Source organism: Amblyomma americanum, chromosome 1 (genome assembly GCF_052857255.1).
Source record: "Amblyomma americanum isolate KBUSLIRL-KWMA chromosome 1, ASM5285725v1, whole genome shotgun sequence".
Classification (NCBI taxonomy): Eukaryota; Metazoa; Arthropoda; class Arachnida; order Ixodida; family Ixodidae; genus Amblyomma; species Amblyomma americanum.
The window spans coordinates 333,893,700-333,918,601 of record NC_135497.1 but is presented as its reverse complement, the minus strand read 5'-3'; the positions used below and the strand labels follow the sequence as shown (position 1 = coordinate 333,918,601).

The 24,902-nt window shown below is 45.1% G+C and overlaps 1 long non-coding RNA gene across 1 annotated transcript; it reads right to left on the bottom strand.

Annotated features, from left to right (window-relative positions):
* Positions 1–17,367: 17,367 nt before the first annotated feature.
* Positions 17,368–24,571, bottom strand: LOC144099409 (uncharacterized). Its single transcript, XR_013307398.1, has 4 exons — positions 24,289–24,571; positions 23,979–24,159; positions 21,155–21,269; positions 17,368–17,428 (listed from the first exon to the last, which is right to left on the bottom strand). It is a non-coding gene; the product is annotated as an uncharacterized LOC144099409 (long non-coding RNA).
* Positions 24,572–24,902: the final 331 nt, after the last annotated feature.

Below are 24,902 nucleotides of genomic sequence, written 5' to 3'. Positions count from 1 at the left end.
TTGAGTACAGCTTTATAACGTGATGACCTAACTGCGGTCAGGCTCAGAATCATGTAAGTTCCACCATGCATTGCTCGCTTTAGCAGTTAAGGCCATCAGTACGACCTGAAAAGCACTAAAATCATTAAAAATGATACAGAAAATCCAATCAATGGCAAGAAAAATGGTGTCATAAAGCGGCCTCAGGGCGCACATAGAAAGACGAGTACTGCCGCTGCAGACAATCCTATACATGCCGTTCTTCTATAGATATCACCCCTGGCCGACTTGCGTCTGGCTCCAGCTTTCCCGAAATTCGTACGAAAATAGTGACGCAACCATTTGTCGTACAATGTTACGGGTGGTGGGATTTCTTGTAGCATATAGCTCAGTACATCTGCTAGTTAACTTGGAGGCTAGCTTGCGACAGGGACTCAAACCGACGACGAATTCACCTCTAAATTTGTGCCTTCCCAGAATTCGTATGAAAATTTTGATGCGACCTTTCTCCGTACAGCTTTCCGGGTAGTGCCATACGCGCGTGTGCGTGTGTGGGTATGCGTATGCGTTTGGATGGGTGTCCGTGCACCCAGGGACAGTAATGACAGTAAAATAGTTTTAAAAAGCGGTATAAAGAAAAAGATGACACAGAATAGAGATGAAGGCATTTCAAAGGGGACTACAAAAAGATTTAAAGTTTCTCCACTATATGTGTAATGTCCCGCAGGTAGGCAGACAAAAGGTCATGTTCGAAGCACGGGCTGTGGCGAAGGGCAGGACGAAGGACCTAAAGTACATTTCATTGCCAGTCACATTTGTGCAATAAGCGCAGTGGTGGCCGAGTGGGATTGAGTATAAGCCTCGTATGTGTGTGCTGCGGGGTTCGACCCCCAGTGAAGCCGGGTACCCACCGGTGTGACAGCGGGTACAAGCTTTCTCCTGGCCTGGTGCTCGGCTTCTCTGGGGTGAACTGCTTCTAAAATGAACCTATGACCCCCCCCCCCCCCTTTCTTGAGTAGATTAAAAACATCTTGTGTCATGGCGCTGTCTGGCTTGCCCTTGCGCCATTAAAACTCATCGTTCCCATCATTTGTTTGAGGGTATCCAGTTTGAACTCGTAGTATGTCCGCTACATTATTATAAGCTGGGCATCCTAACGGAATATGCCGCACACTTTCAACATAGTCTCAGTTGTCTGAGTGCCAGCTGTTCGTTTGCCTGAGGCGATACCGATAGCTGTCCTTGAATGCACCATTCAAACGGAGTCGATAGTGGAGATATCTCAGATGCCGATGAAGTCGTCGGAACGGAAGCCCGAATTTTAGATGTGGGTCTGTGGAATGCAGATATGTATCATTATGAGATGGTAAGACCTAGAGGCCATTCCTGTGTTCACAAGCCCAAATCTTTGTGATTAGTGGTTTTGTAGATTTTGCAAACTAAATTATCCGGTAAGTCCCATACTGAAGACGTCTTGGGACCGATTCGTCTTCATTTTCGGTACTCAAAATGCCACAGGGTGTGGAATCGATTAGAATAGTACACAGTGGCCTGCGATGCTGGCCAAATTATGCAAATATCCGACGTCTCAGGAGGCCGGCTAATGATGAGGATTCCTCAACATGCTAGACAGATTTCGTAGAGTTACCTTAGGGTGTATAAAGTGGTTCATCGCCGAGCTCTCTGCCATTTAATGCACAGGACTGCTTCTTCAGTAGCGTGCAGCTCTGCTCCTATGGGACGTCTGCCACCGAAGTCGTTGGGAGAACACTGGTGTTCCTTTACTGCAGGTTGCTAGAGATGTCGTGTAATCAGCAACCGTGGTGCCGAGATTGACACACAGTTCTTTTAGTGCACGGTGCTAAGAAATAAGAAACGTGGATTATCTGAGAAGTAAAGAAAAAAAGTTGTGTTCTCGATAATGTGATATAAGTGATTATTTTCATTGTGACATATTGTGTGCTCACAACATCTTCAGATTTCGTTTCGCGACGACTGGTATGGCGAGAAGCGGCACATAAATGAAAACGACTAACACAAGCGCATGTTGAGGTTGCGTGTGCAATCTTCATGGCCTCGAGCGCTCGGAAAGATCTCTAAAGTGGGTAGTCAGCCTCTCAGAACTGCACCTCTCGGGGATTGACCCAAATAGCCTGGGTTGGATTGGAAAACAGTTATTTCGTCAGAAGGCAAAACGCAGATGATCCGTCCTTGGTCGCTATCGGTCCACGGCTTACAGCGACCTGAGTGGCCCATTCAATGGCCCGAGTTTTAACGCCCAGGTCTGAGCTGACCAACATGGCTTCCCATTGTTCGAGAGGGGGAACTTGTATTAGACATTCCGGGCGGCACCTCTTTACAGTTCCACAATATGTGATCGTAAATAGCTATTTCGCCACATGGTTAACATTCCGGGCCGTAATCATAGGGATATAATTTTGACAGTAAGTAAGGAGTAAATAAGGATCGCGTCAGGAGTCGCCTCCAGGTGGTCTCCTACTCCTTATCTAAGCTTTTGTCTGGGGGAGGGAAGGTCCTCCTATCTAGTTTCAAATGATCGGCAATGTCGTGATATGAAGCTTGGCCGTCCTTTGAGAAACTCTCAGTAACTAACGCATCCCTTACAAGGCTGACGAACACTCGTGCTTTGATGTGTGCCGCTTCGTTACCAGTATTCCCCGAGTGAGACGGGACCCATATCAACTCAATAATTCTGAGTTTTTTGTTTGACCCAATATGTTCTTTGCATCGTGAGGAATTTTGCCCGTCGCATAACTCCGTATGGCGAATTTCGCGTCGCTTAGTACAGTATAAGCGTTGGTGTTAATGATAGCAAGGGCGATAGCCGCCTCTTCTGCCGTTTCTGGGGATTTCGTTTCAGTAGTACCGGAGACTATCAGTCGGGGGTTGGGGCTTGCGTGTCCACCGCCGCTTGGGCGAACGCTTGTTTCTGTGGGTATTCTGCGGCATCTACATATACCGGTTGTTCACGTTGGCTGTATACGTTTTGTGTATTTGTCCTACTCTCCTTGTGGTGAGCAACACGCATATTCTTAGGTAGCGGCGTGACTAGTATTGCCTGGGCGATGCGTTTAGCTATTTCTGTCTTGGTATCTAGTGGTGGCAGCTCGATGCCTAGTCCTAAGCGATCAAGTATGGCCCTCCTGCCTTGGTGCTGGAAAGCCGGCCTCGTTGCATTGTTAAGTGTGCTTCCTTAAGCTGGTCTAGGATGTTGTGTACCCCTACGACCAGGAGTCTTTCGGTGGAGGTACAGTTCGGTAGCCTTAATGCATCCTCGTATGCGTGTCTAATTATAGCCTCTACTTTGGCTATTTCAGTGCTGTCTAAGTTTAGGTATGCGAGAGCGTAGACAAGCTTGCTCAGTTGAAATGCTTGTTCTACTCTGCAGAGTTCTTTCTCCTTCACTCCCATCTTTTTGTTGGCAATTCGCCTTAATAGTCTTACTGTCATGTTGACAGTTGTCCTTGAGTCTTTTTCAGGTCTCCTTCTTCTTCTTGCTTGACTGAAGGGAGAGTCCCAGGGTTCTTATGGTTTGAACTTCCTTTACAGGGAGCCCTTCTACCCAGGTGTTAAGTGGAGACGCAGGGTTTATAATTTTTGGCTCGACGGCCTCTTGGCGTGTTTCTTGTTAAATATAATTTGGAATTGGAGGACGAGCAGGTTAGCCCTGCTTTACCGGCATGGCCTTCTAATATATCTATAGCTTGTTGCATGGTATCCTATATCTAACCATCGCTGCCAGTTATGGTCCATAAAGTGAAATTATCTGCATATATTGTGTGTTGCAGCCCCGGGAGGGTGTCAATTTAGGAGGAATTTTAACTAGTGAGAGGTTAAAAAGGAAAGCCGGCAGGACTGAACCTTGAGACGTTCCTTTACCTCATAGTGATATAGGATGTGATTTGATCTCTGCCGCTGCCATCTCTGCCATTATGTTACTCAAAAACGACTTTCTGTAATTGAAAGTTTTTTATTCTGGGCTAATATTCGAAAGATTCCTTAAGATAACATCGTCCGTGACGTTATCGAAAGCCTCATTTAAATCCAAGCCTAATTGGCTCTATCTGCTCGGCCACATTTTGGGTCTATTTTGGGTCTGCCTTGAGTTGCAGCATAACATCCTGTGTGGAAAGATCAGCCTTGAAGCCTAGCATGGAGTTTTGAAGTAAATTATTGTCCTCGGCGTATTTTTGTAGGCGGTTGAGAACTACATGTTCCAATAATTTTCCTAAGCAGGATGTCAATGAAATTGGGTGTAGGTTCTCTATACATAACTTCTTGCCTGGTTTTAGAATGAATGCAATCTTTGCATGTTTCCATTCTTGTTGGATAATTCCTTCTCTCCAGTACTTGCTCATGAGATTAGTAAGAACCCTCACTGAAACCGCTTCCAATTAAGTTTCTTAGCGCTTTGTTAGTAAAACCATCGGGCCCGGCTGCCGACGTGGTACGTAGTTGCCCCATGGCAAACCGCACCTTCGCCTGCGTGATTTCGGCGTCCAATGTCTCATTTGGTGTCCCGCGATAGCCTGGAAGCGGTCATTCTAGGGTTGTGCTTAAGTGCCGATCTCGTAGTTCCGTTAAGAATTCCTCTGTGGTGCCTTTAAACTGATGCACTAATCTCATCACTTGACCCCGTTGAGTTGTTTTGGTCTGTGTGGGGTCAAAAAGGTGCCTCAGCAGATGCCAAGTTTTCTTGTATCAATGCTGGCCATTCATGCGGTCACATATCTGTCACCATTTATTGTGTTGAAACTCTACAGTTTAGGACTCAATTCGCCTCGGTAATTGCGCTAATCTCTTCTTAAGGGCAGCGTTTGTTCCTCTTCCAGCTTCTTTGCAAGCTTAAATGTGCTTCCCACATGTGCAATTGCCCAAAGTCAGTGGCTTGTCCCTCTTCTTCCATGGCCATTTCAGTGGGGGTAGGTTTAATATCCCTTTTTAGCGACTCCACCCAGTCCCCGAGGTTTTAAATTATTGTGTCTGTGGTTTTGTTAAGTCTCTGAACATGTCCCAGTGCATGGCTTTGACTTTGTTCAAGACTGATTTATGTCACACATGGTAGTTACATGAAACACACACAAACAAAACAGGGTACGCGACGAGCGCATCCTGTCTTGTGTGGATTGCGCTCGTCCCGTACCCTGTCTTGTGTGGATTGCGCTCGTCCAGTACCCTGTCTTGTGTGTGGTTGCGCTCGTCCCATACCCTGTCTTGTATATGTATGTTTCGCGCTACTACCATGTCTGAAGTACTGAACCAACTAGCCCGACAACACGTTCTACTGATTTATGCTCTGTTGTTTCAAAGATGGTAGATATATAATCTAATAGTCGCTACTTAGCGTGTGTCCTGTGTTCACTTTCCATTTCGTATGGCGAGGTGGCTGTGCATACGCTGTTCCCTACAGTCTCGTGTTGTCTTGGCGGTCGTTCATAGTAGTTAGGCCCATGGTTTGGACTGCCTGCCATACTCTGTCGCCTTTGGGGCTAGCTTTAGTGTATCCCCATTCCGAGCGTGCACATGGTGCGTTGAAGTCCCCTACTATTAATGCCTGAACTTTAGTCGCTAGTTTCAAAGTCTTGATAAGTAACTCCGGTATACCGTTGCCCTTATCTTTGTGTGCTGTATAAATTAAGTAGAAAAATATCGTATCCTCGTTTTTTTTGGAGAGGGGGGACAATCTCAATTATGACGTAGTCTTCCTTTGAAGTTTCTGTGTTTGTTATATTGCCATGATGTTGAGCTGTGTTAATACGGCGGTGGACACGCCCGTGACTGCTCCAGCATGGTACCCTGGCGATAGATATGCCTTATGGCTCATTAATTTTACCGCCCCACTAGATTCTTGCATTGCAATAACGTTCGGTGCGCGTTGTTGTGCTTGAATTAAAACTTGCAGATTCCCCCGTTTGCGTCGGACGCCTCTGCAATTCCACTGCCATACTTCAATTACTTGTGAGAGGTACATAATTTTGAACCACTTTTTGCTGTAATGAAGGTAAGCCTTTCTCCAATGCAGTCAGCTTCTTCATCACTTGCTGGAACATAGTCATTACTAGTGTTTTGAAAGTTCCAAATTCCCCTGTTAAGGCATCTACATCAGCCTCTAAATTTCCTACTCTAACCTCTAGGTTGCCTACGTTGATCACTATGTTATCCACCCTTTTTGTGAGTGCGTTAAGGTCAGCCCTGAGGGTTCCTGTGGCCTTAGCTGGATGCGGTACATCGCCCTCAGAGGCTTCGGCAGCTCGTTTGTTTTACGTTTCCTCCGCGGGGGACGGGGTCTTTTAGCTGAGTTGCGTTTCTCCGTTTCTATAGCTTCGCACGCGGGAGAGTGTGTTCTCGGAGGTGTCTGCACAGCTTTTGGTTGTGGTTGTGATGCTTGCTCTCTCGAGGCCATTACAAGTTGATGGAGCTCCGCCATCTATTTCTTTAGTCTCGCGTTTTCCTCGTGCCGCTCTTTTAGATTGTTTTGGAATTTTTCTCTGTTCCTTCTCCCGAACGCTCATCTGTTAAGAGGCCGAATTTGGCCAGCTCACCTTTTTGTTTGGTCAGCTACTGCTTCTGCCTCGGCTTGAGCTTGTGCTCTTCTTTCCATCGGCCACCCCGGTCAGCTGCGGGAAGGAGCTGGATCTGTCTACGGCCTGGTTCTTTGCTTGGTCCCTTGCCCGGCTCGCAGATCGCTGCCTAGATCTCGGCTGATGTTCCACTTGGTGCGGCGGCGCACCCTTGTTAGGCTTAACTAGTTGTAGTTTCTGGACCACGAGGCGTTGTTTGCAGTTTCGGCTCCAGGTGTGGTGTGCCCCGTGGCACACGATGCAGTCGGCTGTGGTTGAGAGTGGTTCCCCATCACGAGGTGCAGTATCGTCCTAGCCGCATCGGATGCAAAGGTCAGCTTTGGGTCGGTAGCATACATCGGTTCGATGTCCGACTCTTCTGCAGTTGTAGGAGGATTCTACTTGTTCACGGTAACGGTCGACATAAAAGATGGATCCCCAGTGGTAAATCTGGCTCGGAATTTTCTTCCCTCGTAATGTGACCTGGATCGTGTTTGAACGATCCATTTCACGAGCGCCGACGATCACGACACCCGGGTTGCGGTTCATGAAGCCTTGTCGGGCCTCCTCCGGCGAGCTTCCGTCATACGCTTGGTAAATTACGCCTCGGACCGAGTCGTCTGGCGCCGCTACTTACGTCACCAACTCATAATTCTGGGCTTCAAGCTGTAAAGTCTTGACTCCGGCATACGCTGCAGCTCGCTGGCGTGCCGGGGTGCTCACGGTGAGCGTTTTATTGATGGAGCGTTTTATTAACAGAAACGGTGTCTTCAGTTAGCGCGGCCTGATACAGAACCTCAATTGGCTGCCGCGCACATGGCGAGTTCGAGTTGATGTGTTGCAAAGGTGTTTAAATTGTAGCTTCCCGGACGGCAGACTATTTTATTGTCGCTCATGGAGAGTTACGGTAGCGGTACTCGCCTTTTAGTGGGGGCCGGCTTCCGTGTTTTTTGGCGGGGGCGCCGGAGATAGGCTTAGCGCTGGCTTGCCGCAGATTAGTCCTCGCAGCGGCGGCTTGGCTGGCGGCGTCTTGCTTCAAGCGTCTGGCGCGGTCTTGTGGGCGAGGAATGATTTTCCATTCCCCAGATTCCAGCTCCGAAGGAGAAATGTCGTCCCCCTCGGCGGTGTAGTCGATCGCTCGTAGTTTGAGGCTGGCTCGAACAAGCAAGCACAAGGACCCGACGTCCGTGAAGTTCACGATAAAAAGGCGTCGAGTTGCCAAAAATTGTGTCCAAGGGTGCGGGGCAGCGTTCCTAAGACTTTCCCAACAACGGCAGGTCGGAGGATTCACTAAATCCGCCAAAAATTGGCTCTCAAGCGGGAGCCAATGTGGAACACGTCCGCACAGCTCGGCGTCTTCATCTTCGGTTGGTACCGCACCAACGCATGGACTGTTGGTACGTTAACGCCGTTAACGGAGGAGGCGAGAAGGAAGAAAACGCAACCAGCGCTGAGTATCTGAAAATTGGTGTGAAGGTAACAACAACAACGACATCTGAAAATTGTGCCGGTAGTGGGCACTCGTGTCTTCTTTCTTCGTCCTTGTCTCGTGGGTCGCGCTGAACGCTAAGAACTTCAAATTTGCTTTTCCCGCCGAAAGAACACGCACGCTACAAGGTCAAGTTTGTTTTGTTTTTGCTTTTTAAATATGACGTCTTTGTTTAGTTGCCCACTCCGAAGGTGGCGCTGGCTCCGCACCACAAGCCGCCGTGTTTAGAACGTATGGGCTTACTCCAATACCCTACTATTGTACATCTACATTGCTGTACATACGAAGCAACGGGATCATTCACCGCCGCGATTAGAGCTAAGGAAGTAGCAATCAAGTTTTGGAAGTCAGTTTCATTAAAGTTACAGCATCAATCTCATGACCGTTCGCAAGAGCTTACTTTAGGAAATTGATAGTTGTGACCGTCTATTGAGCGGAATAACTTTTTTTGCTTACTTGCTAACGGACATCTGTGGTTTGCATAAAAAGAGATCTGAAAGAAACCCAGTATTCGTGCACTGATTGGAGTTTAGAAAGATCGGTAAAAGGGTCGCTATTAGTATTTACATGATGGTGTACGAGTACAATTTGAGTTCTTATCGGGTCTCAAAAGAATAAGAACGTCTTTATTTGCTGCTAATAATTAGTCAAGAAATAGTAGCACTCCTGAGCATGCCAGACAACAGCGAATAAAAGGGCTTGTTCCCTTTTTCTTCACTTTGCCTTTTTCGACTAGAAGCAATTTCTACCTCCTAACGTTTGGTTTCGCGTCGTTGTTTCACATAGGGCACAAGAGCGTGGTCATGCATACAAATTCACAAGGGTAGAAACTTGGGCGAGTCGGTAACGGTGATCCATGGAAAGTGAGAGTAGCGCAAAACGGGACAAAGGGACAGAGAAAGACAGACACAACACAGGCGCTAACTTCCGACTGAAAGAAACCAGGGCGGCCAAGACGAACGTAATCCGTGAGGGGGAACAGGCGCATGCGCCCAGAAAGATAATGAAAAACAGGTGAATGAGGATCTACGGATGTGCACGATTCAGCGTTTCTTTAAGAAGGCCAGCTCTCTTTTGGACAGGGAGATAGACGGCTTGCTTACACATTTATCGTCCAAGGCGGCGATACGAGCTGCTTCAATAATCTCTCGCGTTAACTGATCCCGGTGTCTGGCAACGATCGAGCACTTGTCCAGAAATGGCACACAACCACACTCCTTGCAGTGTAAAGCCAGATTACTGCCAGCAAAAGTTCTCAAGTTAATTTTGTGTTCGCGAAGTCTCTCATTCAAGCACCGACCTGACTGACCAACATACCGCTTACCGCAAGAGAGAGGGATGTCATAAACAATGCCTTCAGTACATTTCACGAATTTCTTTCTGTGGTTAATGGTGCACTGCAGCTTTTGGGGACGTTTATCAGCGGGCAAAGTTTTTTTGGAAAGCGCACTTAGTTTTTCAGGGGCAGAAAAAACGACACGAACATTAGCTTTTGTCCCAATTTTCTTGAGATTGTGGGACAGGCAATGAATGTAAGGAATAACGGCAATTTTGTCTTTTTTTCTTTCTGAAGGCACGGACGGCAGTTGACCTTCCTGGCGCTTCTTCTTTAGTATGCCTTCGGCGACAGACACACAAATATCAGCTGGGTAGCCTGCTTGATGGAACCTTGCGAGTTGAGCGTGAAAGCTCTCGCTGATGAGGTGGGGGCATGACTTTTCCAGAGCATTCTTCAAGCATAAATTAATTTTGCCCCTTTTAACGAGTTTAGAATGGGCAGATATATAGGGGAGTAGAGGTTTGTTTGCCCGAGGTGCATAGCTCCAACACAGGTGGTTGTCCAGGAATTTAAAACGGATATCAAGAAAGCGAATCTCGTTGTCGGTTGGCATTTCGTTAGTCAATAGCAGCGGTGAAAAACACTCTTGTACCTTAGCTAAAATACCGGATGCAACTTGCTCTAAGCACGATGGCGTACACTCAACAAGGAAAAAGAAATCGTCAACAAAACGAAAGATCTTGACGACATGAGGGCTGGTAAGCCTCTCTTGGAGGCTCCTGTCAAGATGTGCCAGATACAGGTCACTAAGTACAGGGGCTAGACAAGACCCAATGCATATTACCTGTTTTTGAATGTGAGCAGCGCCTTGCCAGTTTATGAAAGTGGAGCGGAGATAAAAGTGTAGCAATTCTAAAAAACCACTGACGGATAAACCGGATTCATTCTGAAATGACACAGCGCCGAAATGATGGATCGAATCCTCGACAATTGTAAGCAGGTTATGATGGGGCAAGGAGTAATAAAGATCTTTCACATCAATTGAGAAACCAAGAAGGCTCTTGTCAGAAAGCGATTTCACAGCACTTAACACTTCCTCTGAACTACGTACTAGAAATGGGTCATCTATCGTCAACATGTTTAGTTTTTCTTTTAGAAACACAGCGATTGACTTTTGCCAAGTGTCCTGTTCGGAAACGATTACCCTTAAGGGAACGCCAGCCTTATGCGTTTTTGCGCTGAAAAACACTTCTAGGAAGAGGCGCTTACTACTTTCAATGCTGCTGGCTAGTCTTTCGAGATTAAGCTTGAGACAAAGTTTTTTTGCTTGAACCTTAAGTTTGGGAAGTGAAACACTTCTTCCACATTTAAACACTTCTGTTATGGCATGATTGGCTTTTTCATTGAATACACCGTGGGGAAAGACAGCAAACCCGCCCTCTTTGTCAGAGGGGATGACGCAAAGCGACTGTTCGGCTAGGTAGGACACGACACGATCCACACGAACTTTCGAAGGACGAGGCTTACAGTACTGTAGGACGTCTACGCCATCGGAGGTGCACCGGCCAGAGTCCTCTTTGTCGGCTAGGCGAGACACACGTCGCACCATGGAAAGTAGCTCATGCGGAGTCTTCGAAGTCTCCCTTGCAAACTTGGGTCCAAGGGACAACAACCGGTTGACGTCCTCAGGAAGGGTGACTCCTTCGGAGACGTATACGCTGTTGCATTTTCTCGACCCCTTAGGTGGGCAGAGGGATCGAAGGGATCGGAGTTGAAGTTGCCACAGGGCTTCAGTTGTTTGGTCCGCTAGAAGCAGATACGCTCGCAGCTGACGTTTAGCGGCGTTAGGTTCCAGTGCCTGTTGGAGTTGCACGGCTAAGTGCTCCCTCAGAAGACGTACATAACGATGACATTCAGATTTTACAATCTTGCATATTCTGCGGGAGTGCCCAGTGGAGGGGTTGAGACCATTGAAGAGAAGTCTGACGTCGTCGGGTAGAATCCCGGAGCGGAGGCAAAAAGCTGCAGCACGTGCTTTGCACACAGTGGCAGCAATAACGGACACGGTCGCACATGGGCCTTGGGAAACACGTAGAAAGACGCCCGAAGAACTAGAAACGTAATTCACAAGGGTAGAAACTTGGGCGAGTCGGTAACGGTGATCCATGGAAAGTGAGAGTAGCGCAAAACGGGACAAAGGGACAGAGAAAGACAGACACAACACAGGCGCTAACTTCCGACTGAAAGAAACCAGGGCGGCCAAGACGAACGTAATCCGTGAGGGGGAACAGGCGCATGCGCCCAGAAAGATAATGAAAAACAGGTGAATGAGGATCTACGGATGTGCACGATTCAGCGTTTCTTTAAGAAGGCCAGCTCTCTTTTGGACAGGGAGATAGACGGCTTGCTTACACATTTATCGTCCAAGGCGGCGATACGAGCTGCTTCAATAATCTCTCGCGTTAACTGATCCCGGTGTCTGGCAACGATCGAGCACTTGTCCAGAAATGGCACACAACCACACTCCTTGCAGTGTAAAGCCAGATTACTGCCAGTAAAAGTTCTCAAGTTATTTTTGTGTTCGCGAAGTCTCTCATTCAAGCACCGACCTGACTGACCAACATACCGCTTACCGCAAGAGAGAGGGATGTCATAAACAATGCCTTCAGTACATTTCACGAATTTCTTTCTGTGGTTAATGGTGCACTGCAGCTTTTGGGGACGTTTATCAGCGGGCAAAGTTTTTTTGGAAAGCGCACTTAGTTTTTCAGGGGCAGAAAAAACGACACGAACATTAGCTTTTGTCCCAATTTTCTTGAGATTGTGGGACAGGCAATGAATGTAAGGAATAACGGCAATTTTGTCTTTTTTTCTTTCTGAAGGCACGGACGGCAGTTGACCTTCCTGGCGCTTCTTCTTTAGTATGCCTTCGGCGACAGACACACAAATATCAGCTGGGTAGCCTGCTTGATGGAACCTTGCGAGTTGAGCGTGAAAGCTCTCGCTGATGAGGTGGGGGCATGACTTTTCCAGAGCATTCTTCAAGCATAAATTAATAATGCCCCTTTTAACGAGTTTAGAATGGGCAGATATATAGGGGAGTAGAGGTTTGTTTGCCCGAGGTGCATAGCTCCAACACAGGTGGTTGTCCAGGAATTTAAAACGGATATCAAGAAAGCGAATCTCGTTGTCGGTTGGCATTTCGTTAGTCAATAGCAGCGGTGAAAAACACTCTTGTACCTTAGCTAAAATACCGGATGCAACTTGCTCTAAGCACGATGGCGTACACTCAACAAGAAAAAAGAAATCGTCAACAAAACGAAAGATCTTGACGACATGAGGGCTGGTAAGCCTCTCTTGGAGGCTCCTGTCAAGATGTGCCAGATACAGGTCACTAAGTGCAGGGGCTAGACAAGACCCAATGCATATTCCCTGTTTTTGAATGTGAGCAGCGCCTTGCCAGTTTATGAAAGTGGAGCGGAGATAAAAGTGTAGCAATTCTAAAAAACCACTGACGGATAAACCGGATTCATTCTGAAATGACACAGCGCCGAAATGATGGATCGAATCCTCGACAATTGTAAGCAGGTTATGATGGGGCAAGGAGTAATAAAGATCTTTCACATCAATTGAGAAACCAAGAAGGCTCTTGTCAGAAAGCGATTTCACAGCACTTAACACTTCCTCTGAACTACGTACTAGAAATGGGTCATCTATCGTCAACATGTTTAGTTTTTCTTTTAGAAACACAGCGATTGACTTTTGCCAAGTGTCCTGTTCAGAAACGATTACCCTTAAGGGAACGCCAGCCTTATGCGTTTTTGCGCTGAAAAACACTTCTAGGAAGAGGCGCTTACTACTTTCAATGCTGCTGGCTAGTCTTTCGAGATTAAGCTTGAGACAAAGTTTTTTTGCTTGAACCTTAAGTTTGGGAAGTGAAACACTTCTTCCACATTTAAACACTTCTGTTATGGCATGAAACTGTCCAAAAGAGAGGAGTGTGGTTGTGTGCCATTTCTGGACAAGTGCTCGATCGTTGCCAGACACCGGGATCAGTTAACGCGAGAGATTATTGAAGCAGCTCGTATCGCCGCCTTGGACGATAAATGTGTAAGCAAGCCGTCTATCTCCCTGTCCAAAAGAGAGCTGGCCTTCTTAAAGAAACGCTGAATCGTGCACATCCGTAGATCCTCATTCACCTGTTTTTCATTATCTTTCTGGGCGCATGCGCCTGTTCCCCCTCACGGATTACGTTCGTCTTGGCCGCCCTGGTTTCTTTCAGTCGGAAGTTAGGGCCTGTGTTGTGTCTGTCTTTCTCTGTCCCTTTGTCCCGTTTTGCGCTACTCTCACTTTCCATGGATGCATACAAAGAAGAAAAAAATTTAACATTGTGCCCTTTGTTTCTACTTTCCTGCAAATCACTGACAAAGAAAATTCATATCACTGTTTGTTTCTCTGGCAGGTAACGCCGCCGTTGTTTGGTTTGGTTTACGGGTGTTTAACGTCCCAAAGCGACTCATGCAATGAGGGGCGCCGTAGTGAAGGTCTCCGGAAATTTCGACTACCTGGGGTTTTTTAACGTGCACTGACATCGCACAGTACACGACCTAAAGAAATTCGCCTCTATCGAAATTCGACCACCGCGGTCGAATTTCGATGGAGGCGAATTTCTTTAGGTCGTGTACTGTGCGATGTCAGTGCACGTTAAAGAACGAGCTTCCTTCCGAGGGGCCCGAGTGAGCGGACGCGTCTCGCATCGACTCCGCCAATTTCTGTCTCCTGTGCCCAGCTAAATGTTCCCAAGGACCCATCAAGACCCTCAACGGATCCAGGAAGGTACACGGGCCCTAACCGTTATCATCTTTTGGATGTGCCCGATTATTTACAAGAACTGGCAAGTGAAAACGTGTCCGCCTGCTGTGCCGCTGTGCTAAGCCTCGCCTCATAGAGGCGAGCCTCGCCGGCGCGCTGCGTTCCTCACTCACCGGCAGCGCACCTACCCCCGGCAGCCATGGAGGTGCAAGCGCAGAGGGAAGACCTTCGTCCCAGTGAGTGGACCCCGATACTCCGCGCGTACAAGGGTGAAATCTCAAGCGCGGGAACGCTGCCCATATCCCATCAAGCAGCGCCTGTTCCATCTACGCCTACGGCGTCCGCGTCCGCTACCCCTGCGACTTTCAAGCCTACATACAGGCCTCAACAAGAACAGCTGCGCGCGACGCACGCAGTCGCACACCGAAGCAAACAACTTGCTTCACTCCCCCCGGCACTATACGGGTCGTTTACCGACCAAGAGGAGGCCTCGCTTTTAAAGGCACCATGGCGCAGCCACTCCTGCAAGCCCTGCAAGTCAGCGCTGCTGGCCGTGACCTCGGGGATATTCACCTGAGGATCCACCCTACGAATAACACCTTCACGGTCGCTACCCCGCACGAGACAACCGCCCTTCACTTCGCCCAGCTCAGGGAAGTGGTCCTCCAAGAGACCGCTTACCCTGTCGCAGCCTACATTGCACCGCCGGCGGCTGCTGTGCGTGGAGTCATCTCGCAAGCCTACTGGGAGGAGACGCCGGAGCAGATGCTACGGGACCTCCACACTGTCAAAAAAAATGCTCCGCAGTACAGAGAAACCCGCTGGTAATGCGTTGCAGGAGGGTTTTCCGCAACATGAGGTACGGACTGAATGTCAGAAACAGAGACTCCGTATGACGACTGTCACATTCTTGGTAACGGAAAGTTACGCCATGCTATGCACGAGACCGAAATCGTTTTTTCACAACGAATGCTTATGTTTTGTTCTTATTGGATTTTCCGCAATGTGTATGCATACGTCCTCCGTTCACTCGGAAGTCATTTCATCTAGAGCGGAAATTATCTGTATTGTAATTATGTACTTTCTGTAGTACATGAACATGCGTCTTCGTATAGCTTCTGCCCGCAATGTTCACTGCAGATATAGCCGTCCAGGTGCCGAAGAAATAAGTAGTATGTACAAGGCTTTCCTTTACGCATATTATGTATTGCATACGTACAAAGAATGCAGCTTAGAATGAAAGAGTGGTAAGTGTTTGGGTGAGTACAAGTACATACTTTTTATTTTCATGGCAAACTACACACATTGTACATCTGCACATTGCTGTCGGATCCATCTGAAAAGCATAAAAAAAATCCTCATTTAGTGGTCACACAACACCAAATATAAATTTCACAAATACATTTCAACCATCCGCTATTGAACAATCGGCTTTCGTAGAAGCTTTCAAAAGCCATTCACCGAGAACCAACCCGTTATAATTTATTGCCCAAAATTCATTTCTCATAACAGTAAACAGTAAAAACCACAGGTCCAGAAAGAAGCAGACAAAATGCGCTTTCCCGGGCGGCACTGTGCGCATGAAAGTCTTTACAGTTGCTTATCATTTTGTGCAAATAGAAAGTAGCTCAGGATGGGGGCCAGATGCAATTCAATGCAGGTGCCTTTCTGTACATAGTACTAAATGCACAACTTAGCGAGCAAGGAACATTGGTAACATCTGAAAAAGGTGGGAGACGCTTGCCGAATTTATCGTCCATCTAATTTGTTATAGGCAAGACAAGACGAAGCGAAAGTCCCGCACTCAGTTTATATCCAGTTCCCGGGCATGCCCGTCGGCAGATTATGACACTTTTTATTATGACACAAACTTGGAATATGGCCCCAGGAAACACACTTCCCCGAAACCGCATGTTTTCACTCATAGCTTCCATTATCTCAGCATGTGCAAGAAAATGTACTAATATCTGATGTCAGTGAAAATGCAGTCACACGAACCGGAAGCAGCTCACTAAGGCATTCCAATATCTCTGCAGTGTGCCTCACAAGGAACGGATGCTCAAGTTTCAAAAAAGGGCTCTTGGCAGAAATTTAACCAAAGGCCGTTGCCATGTGAACCTTTTCAAAATGATGACCCAGAAAGACGAAGTGTCCTCTTGTGTCTGATGCAAAAGAAGGATGAAGGCATGAGTCTTTCTGCTTTTTGAACAGCTGTGATAAGTTTTTTTACTGGTACTGCTTGGTGCATCTTGTCTCCTTCTTGACATTTTGTGAAATAATTATATATCTACAAAAGATCTCGCTAGCAAACATTTTGGCACTAATGGAGAAGCAAAAAGACCCATGTCCTAGGCCTTTTTTTTGTGACACTAAAGGAAGGCTTGCCTTTTAGAGTCATTGATTACGAAGAGGTCCATGTGGCAACAAACTTTGAGAGAATTCCTTCAAGGGCTCTTTGTTCTCATGAGGTGCCCTGTAGATATATCACAACACCTCAGTGAGCTGTTACCAGCCCTGTGAGTTCACTGTCACTTGACATCAAGGGTATGTACTTTTCCTCGCCACATGCAGCAATGATGTATATGTCAAGAGAAAGCATAAAAGATTTCTAAGATTGCTTGCGGAGGAAAGCACAAGAGTGGCCATGCTCAGCTGTTACCTTTGCTTCTTGCTCGAGTTCTACAGCGAGTACTACGTAATGACAGGTGTCTGCTTCAACTCATATTTAACACCCGTCCTGTGCGACCTCCATCTTGCACTACATGACAGGCAACTTTATAACACCCTTCATGCAAAGAGTGTCATCAGGGTCGGTGTGTTCTGTCACTTTCCTGGTCCTGTGGTTTGTGCTGTGTTTTCTACTCTTAAATTATTTACTGCCTTCATTCTCCACTCCATGAAGCCTGAATGTGCTACACTGGGCTGCTCCACGCGTCGTGGAGCAGCCCAGTGGCCATTTTTTTTTTCATACGTCGGAGGCACTCAGCTCGAAAGCCATGCTTACTATATTCAGCAGACAAGGGTACATGTGAGACACATCATTAATAACTAGTTCTCACAGTGGTATCTGGTGCAAGAATATCTAAATACTACTCAATTTTGCTTAAGTTTTCAGATACACTCTTAGATAAAAAACATAATTTGGCTACATTAGCGGAAGCACAGCACCAAGGTACTCACCAGTTACCTGAAGCACTGTACGCAAGTTCTCATGCCATCATGAATAGAGCACACTGTCCACGTCTTCATAATGCCATGTCACTCCAGCACTTCAGTAGCAAAATTTTCCTTTAAAAAAAAACTAGTTTTGTTTATGTTAGACTGGTCATATTTAATTTTACTATATACTATGTACTTCTCATTGTACTGCCCCAGACTAAAAAATACCAATGATCACGCTTTGAATTATGTCATATGTGATCACCAAATTATGTGATCACCAATATGTTCTTAGAAATTCTGATTGAAATAAATCTGACAAAATATTATTTCAGAAAATGTGGCACAAGGAAGAAGGACGATAGCTAGATAACCTGGACGAATGTTTTCAGTTGCATGCAGCCACCGGCACCATTGCACACAAAATGTACAATAAAGTGGGTTTTACCTTTCCGAATAGAATTTAATGCTGCAAACATTTAAGCAAAAAAATTTCAACCTTCCATTCCGCATAAAGGAAAGAAAATTCCTCTCGTTTTCTCACAAGCCTCTGCAAGTACACAATTCAGTGAATCTACTCTACAAGTACTTGAATCTATCAGCACGAGACAGGGACGAGAAAAGAAACAAAACAGGCACTGACTCGCAACTGAAGTTTATTGAAGTGAACAGAGAGTATACAGAAAAGCCACACGCCACAAACTACACAATTACACATAAGCTACATCACAACATAAGTAAAAGTTTGCCCTTAACATTCCTCTCATCTAGACAGTCCAACCCGCTGCATGTTAATGCTATGGGCAGCACACTCACACATTCGTCACCGAGTCATAAGATGTGTCTAGCCTCGATAATTTTCTGGTTAATCTGCTGTGAACGTAGTGCCAAAATGCGTGTTGCCGAAAGGAATGGCTAGCAGCCTTCACATCCCTTGTAATATGCAGATAAGTTACAACCCCTACCAATATCCAAATACCTCTCATGCTCCTGTAGTCTTACATTGATACACATTCCAGTTTCACCAACATAAACCCAACCACATGATAATGGTATGCAATGCATGCAATGGTTGCAAGGCACATATATGTTGCCACGTTTCACTCGACACATGTGCTTTTCCCTAACGAAATTCACAAAGTTATTAACAATTTTACAGATTGTAGACAACTTATTAGGGGCCGAACACACCATTTTTACGTCATACCTTATGGCCACAGTTTTCAAATTTTGCAAAAATTTATGTATGTACAGTAACACAGTCAGTCTTTTGGCATCTCACTGGCTGGCCCCAGCCTGATCATGCCAGTCCCTGCGAAGGGGTTTCAACTTTTAACATGCTAAAGGGAAGAATGGCACAGCATCAAGTAACGAGGAAAGCAGGACAGCACACCCACACACAAGTGCCAACCCTGGAGCAGATACAAAATCCAAGAGCGCGTGCTTGACATTCAGCGTTGACAGTCAAGGAAACGAGGAAACACGGATTTGAACGCTAAAGATTGAACGAGCCCGATCCTTGGCTGCCAACGCTGAATGTCAAGTACACGCTCTTAGATTCTGCATCCGCTCCAAAGATGGCACTTGTGCGTGGGTGTGCTCTCCTGTTGTCCTCGTTACTTGATGCTGCGCCATTCTTATCTTTAGCATGTCAGACCAAATTGCCCAATCTTATATGCTCAGCTTTAACAATTTATCGCACTTTTCTGCAATAGCATGGTTGGGAAATCATGCTTTCATTAGCCTTAAAATCTTCTCTTGGAAACCAGTTGTCACGCTGTAAAAGCATGGCTTCACCAATACCGAGCCTAGACTTGACGACGCAATGCTATCTTTCACTAGCTTAGAATCGTTCGACCAACAGTCAAGTAGCTGCTTAACACTCCTGGGTGAATATCGCTAGCACACATGGCGTGTGCAGAACATCAAGGTAAGGTTCAGAAACCGCAGCTCTTTTTGTTGGGACATTTTCTCCAAGGTAAACTTAAGACAAAGGCCTTGCTCCTTAAACAAGTTCACAATATGTACAGGTCCCAACCTATCACAACCTTTGTAAAAGACCAGAAAATCATGGACGTAGCGAAAGATTTCCCCCAGCCCATGCAATTTCTTGGCAATCATTCCTTCCACCCTGCTTAAGAGAATATTGCTTAGCACAGGGGCAACCTTCGAATCGATACATTTAGCAGACTTTTGAACATATGCCGCACTGCCATACTCCACAAACATGCTCTTCACTTCAAATAAAAGGAGGCAAGTGCCAAAAAAGACTTATGTTACACACCCGTTCCTAAACACGAGCTCATCGTTGTGCTCCGATATACACATTCATAAGCTTTTCACAAGATTTTCATACGAGATAAAATAAAATAGTTCTACATCGACACTAATCACAAGACAATCCGCTGGATTGTCATTCTTAAGATACTCAACCACACTGCGAATTGAGTACAAGAAATGGATCTTCAAGATGCGAAGTAGACGGATGCTTTTGCAAATAACCAGAGATAATTTTGCATGAATCCTTTTCTGAAATTTATCTGAAGAGCATGTTATTGAATAGCATTTATTTGAAGAGCATGTTTGTAGAGTAGCGCAGTGCGGTATGTGTTCTAAAGTCTCGAATATGTAGTGGTTCAAAGGTTGGCCTTGTGCTAAGCAATATTTTCTTGAGTAGGGTGGATAGAATTGTCCAGAATGTGCATGGGCTGGGGGAAAAATCTTTTGCTATGTCGATGATTTTCTGGTCTTTTATAAAGGTTGTGATAGTTCGGGACCTGTACATCTTCTCAAGTTGTTTAAGGAGCAAGGCCTTTATCTCAGGTTTACCTTGGAGCAAATGACCCAAGAAAAAGAGCTGTGGTTTCTGGACCTTACCTTGATGTTCAGCACACTTCATGTGTGCTGGCGAGTGTTAAGCTGCTACCTGGCTACATGTCGACCATTCCAAGCCAGTGAAAGATAGCATTGCACTTTATAGCGCGGGCTCAGAATTGATGAAATTATGCTTTCACAGCATGACTAGTTTCCAAGAGCAGATTTTAAGGTTAACGAACGCAGGATTTCCAAACCTTGTTACTGCAAGAGCATATAAATTGTTAAAGAAGCTGAGACAGTTTTGCGGTGACCGGCACAATCAGGCTGGGGCCAGCCAGCGAGATGCCAAAAGACCAGTTGTGTTACCGTATGTACATAAATTGTCGCACAATTTGAAAAATGTGGCCAGAAGGTATGATGTAAAAGTGGCTTTCTCGGCCCCTAATACGTTGTCTAAAGCATGTAAAATTTTATGAATAATTCTGTGAATGTGGCTCGAGAAAAGTACACGTGTAGAGTGAAATGTATATGTACCTTGTAAAATGAATGTGGTATCAAATATTATCTTGTAGTCTGGTTTACGTAGGTGCAACTGGAAGGTGTATGAATGTAAGACTACAGGAACACAAGAGGGTAGGGGCTTGGCTAGGTGGTTGGGGTAACTCTGCTGTACACTGCACGGGATGTGAAGTCTGCTACCCTTTCCTTTTGGCAACACGCATTTTGGCAGTAAATTCAGAGAGATTAAATGGGAGATTATCGAGGCTAGACACATCTTATGACTCCGTGAAGAATGTGTGTTTTGTCTATCCTGTTAACACACAATGAGTTGGACTACCTCAATCAGGGAAATGTTGAGGGCGATTTTTGACTCATGTTGTCCTGTATGCTTATCTGTAACTATATGGTTTATGGTATTGCTTGGCTTTTTATATATTCCCTGTTCACGCCAATAAACTTTAGTCGCGAGTCAGCACCTGTCTTGTCTCCTTTCTCATCCCTGTCTTTCACGCTGGTGGATTCACCGCAATGGCTCACCTCTGCAGAAATCCAAGGCATGACATTTTCCTCTTCACACTCGTGGTTCAGCGCATAATACGGCAAAGGCTTTTCAATTCCAAGGAAAGTTCATGGCTCCATTGAACACTGCCTCCTGCTTACAAGACACAGCGCAGCAATCATTGTAGATTCTACCTGTGACACAAAGAGCAAAGTTTTAGTTTGAGTTGACTAAACTAGGAAAGCAGCACAATATATCTATAGCCAAATAACTGAACTGAAAGAAATAGAGGGTAGTGTAATAGTGAACACACTGATATATTGCAAGTGAGATATATGCATAATATATTGCAATATCCAACACTGCTACCACTGCCTTAGCCAACTACTTCATAAATAACAATAAATGCAGTATCACAAAAATACTGATAACGTACTATTAGTGCTAATAGTAGCAGTGCAGGTTCCATGTACAAAAAGGGCCCAGTGCTGACTGTCGTTCCCACAGCAGCCTTGTGACCAATGGCCGGTGTATAGGAAAGAGGAGGATTGACTGAAAAGAGAAAGAGCCAGGGGGAAGGAAAATAGGTATAGAAGGGCTTAGGATATCATAGGCAAATAAGGTTGTTTAGACAGTGAGCACAAAATAAACATTACCACACAAGTAAAGACATACAAGACCAAACATATATATCATTGTGCAGAGTGGCAAACTTGATGCCATTTAGCCCAAAATGTTTTCAATAAAGTGATTATAATTATTAATAGAACAACTGACCGAGTGAAACCATAACAGGGATGAACAAGGAAGTTGTTAATATTCTGGCAGAAATTAAAAGAAGAAAATGGATCTGGCCAGGGCATACAATGCAGAGAATGAATCGCCAATGGTATCTTAGGGCAACAGAATGAATTTGATGGATTTTAATGGCACAAGGGCATCTGTGGCCAAAGAGTGCCTTAGCACAAGTTAATTTCGTCTACTCAAGGTGAAATCAGAGACCAATTTCCCAAGCGTTTCATTCCAGATAAGTTGAGCACCACACCAGGAAACAGCTTGTGCATTGTATCGCAACAAAATGAATTTCACCCTAAGGAAAATACAGCAGGAGATAGCTGATTATGAGCTCACTAGATAAGATTAGGTGATTTCTGATAGTGTGGCATGTAGCTGGTGCAAGACACAGATAATTAAACTGGAAAAGGCCATTGTCCTGAGGTGAATGTAAACTAAGCAATGAGGATAATGAAATTCGCTACACTAGAGCTGTTAAGAATCAGCTCAAGTTCCATGCTTCAAGATGATGCAAGTTCGCTCAGTGAAAAAAAATCATAAGTTCACCCAAGAATTGGTATCTTGGCGGTATCAGGCTGCAGGTGCAGATGAATTAATCCTGCCTCAAAGAAGAGCTACATAGAGCACAAAACATTTTAGGCCAGTCCTACACTGACAGCTGTTAATAACTATTCTAAAACTGTTTTTCATTGCACAAACAATAATACCGAGTTTGTGTTGGTCATGTGATTATGTTACTGAGGCTCTCCTAAAAATTCTAGCCAGAGCTAAAATACAAGCTATCTCAACTAAGTTTTTATATCAACAATGAGAACATAAACACATGCAGATTATTCAAGTAGAAGTTTTATTCTTCATAACGTGCCCTACAAATTTTAAATTATACTGAAAAGTAATAGAGTGGAGTGCTTGTGCCAAAAATACTAAACCTCAACAACAAAGAGAACACAAGATAAAGGCAACAACATATTGCCCAAAATTTAAATGTTTGACAGAACAAATATGAAAAGAAAACCTCTCCACAACTGGAACAAAACAGCGTGATACCGAGCACACATTTGAAAATTGTTTCATCCAAATCCCCAGACTGGTGCTCCAGCACTCTTCAGCCAGCATGTCATGAAATGTACCATAGTTCTGGTAGCTGTAAAGAGTATACAGCTGATCCGGCATTTTGATATGTGAACAGTAACCCTCAATGACCACCAGGCTGAATACTTTCAAGAGGCTGTTCTAGTAACAAGACTGCAGTGAAACTCTTAGCAAGTTATGCTGGCGTAATAATGCAAACCGTTAATCTGAGAGTTCGCTACCACGCAACTCTGTAGTAACTCCTAAAGTGTTGCAATCGAATGAAAAAAAGGACTGCCTATTAAATAAACAAAAGTCAAGAGGCTGCAATGCAAGGCCACGACAGAAGTGCTGCAATACAGCAATAGCGATACAATGTACACTTTAAGCAGCACAATGAAACATGATCTTTTATCCTTAATTATCAGAATTTAAATATTAGTTTTCCTTGCTCTCTTGCAAAATTAAGTTTAGATCGTGAAAGCGCTCAAAAAGACAAGTATACAGAAAGAGATTTCCACACAGTGCGCTTACTTCCAGTGTCTTTTTGAGCACATCCACTATCTACCCAACTAGTCTAAACGCTGTCGTTATTCCAAAATTAAGCCTTTCACAAAGTGGGAGCCCCTTTCCCCATACGAGGTACACCATAACTAATCCAACACTTTTTTCATGATATGTTTTCTCTGAGAATAAACACTGTTTGAAGATTTTGCAATAGTACTTGTCTTTTCGATTCTACGAATGTATCATGCAAGTGTTCAATGAAATGACCATCTGCCTATCTTGATCATTGCTCAAAATCAGGGTATAATGCACCATGAAGGGCAGGCTCTGCTTGATTTTTATGTTTTCCTAACGAAGCATGTACGTGCAACCCTTTGGCTGGATTGTATGCAGCAGGTTTGTCTAGCTAGGTGAACTGTGGTTTTGCTATAAAGATGAAATGGTACTTTGGAAGTGAATGGCTTTCTAAAATGCATTTAACATACATACCGGGGCTTTAACAGCACCTGGTGTAAGCAACATCAGTGGGGGGACCGCAGGAGTGGCCTAGTGGTCCGAGCATCTGCCTCGCAAGCAGGAGGTGCGGAGTTCGATCCCCAGTGCCACCGGGTAACCAGCGGTGATACAATGGGTCGTTTCATAGGCCAGTTTAAAACTTGAAATAACCATGCTGCAATATATACAAAAAATGATTTGTGTGCTCTCTCTTACATGACATAGTTAATCATATCATAGTGTTGGTAGTACACAAAATGCATGTGTGGAACATATACATGCACTGTTTTTGTTCACATCTTACCTGCTATGTGCTGTTATGGCATGTTATGTGCTGGGAAAGCAACAGATAGTGAGCAATGTTGTGTTGCTGCCTTTCTTCTGGTGGAATTTGAATCATGTGAGGTGCAGCTGAAAGAAATTGTTTCATACATAAGTATATTTCATGTAACACAACAAAAAGTGCACAGCCCCATCATGAGTTGTGGTTTAAACTAACAGCGAGCTTTTTACTACTCTATTTATCATATGATGCAAGTCAGTGATGCTGGAGGCACAAAACTAAATACTGTGAGGTAACAAGAGCTAATATGGACAATCATGCCTTTAAGAGATATTGTCAATATATATTTTCCTGAATGAACTAAAGTTATCCTCAGAAGCATTCAGAGGAAGATAATTTTGCTAAATGCCTTTTGCCAGAATAGGCCTTTTATGAACCAGTTGCAAATGAAAAGAATAACTTTAAGACCATGCTATGCATGCTCTAACGCCAAAGTAGTTGCATACAAGCAGTATACTATGCCCCTAGTTTTATGGTGGGCCTGTACTGCACAATTTTCATGCAAGGTAGTGGAAAGTATGTGCCATGAAACAGACCTCTGCTTGCTGAAACTGGCAAATAAGTACTGGGGTTTT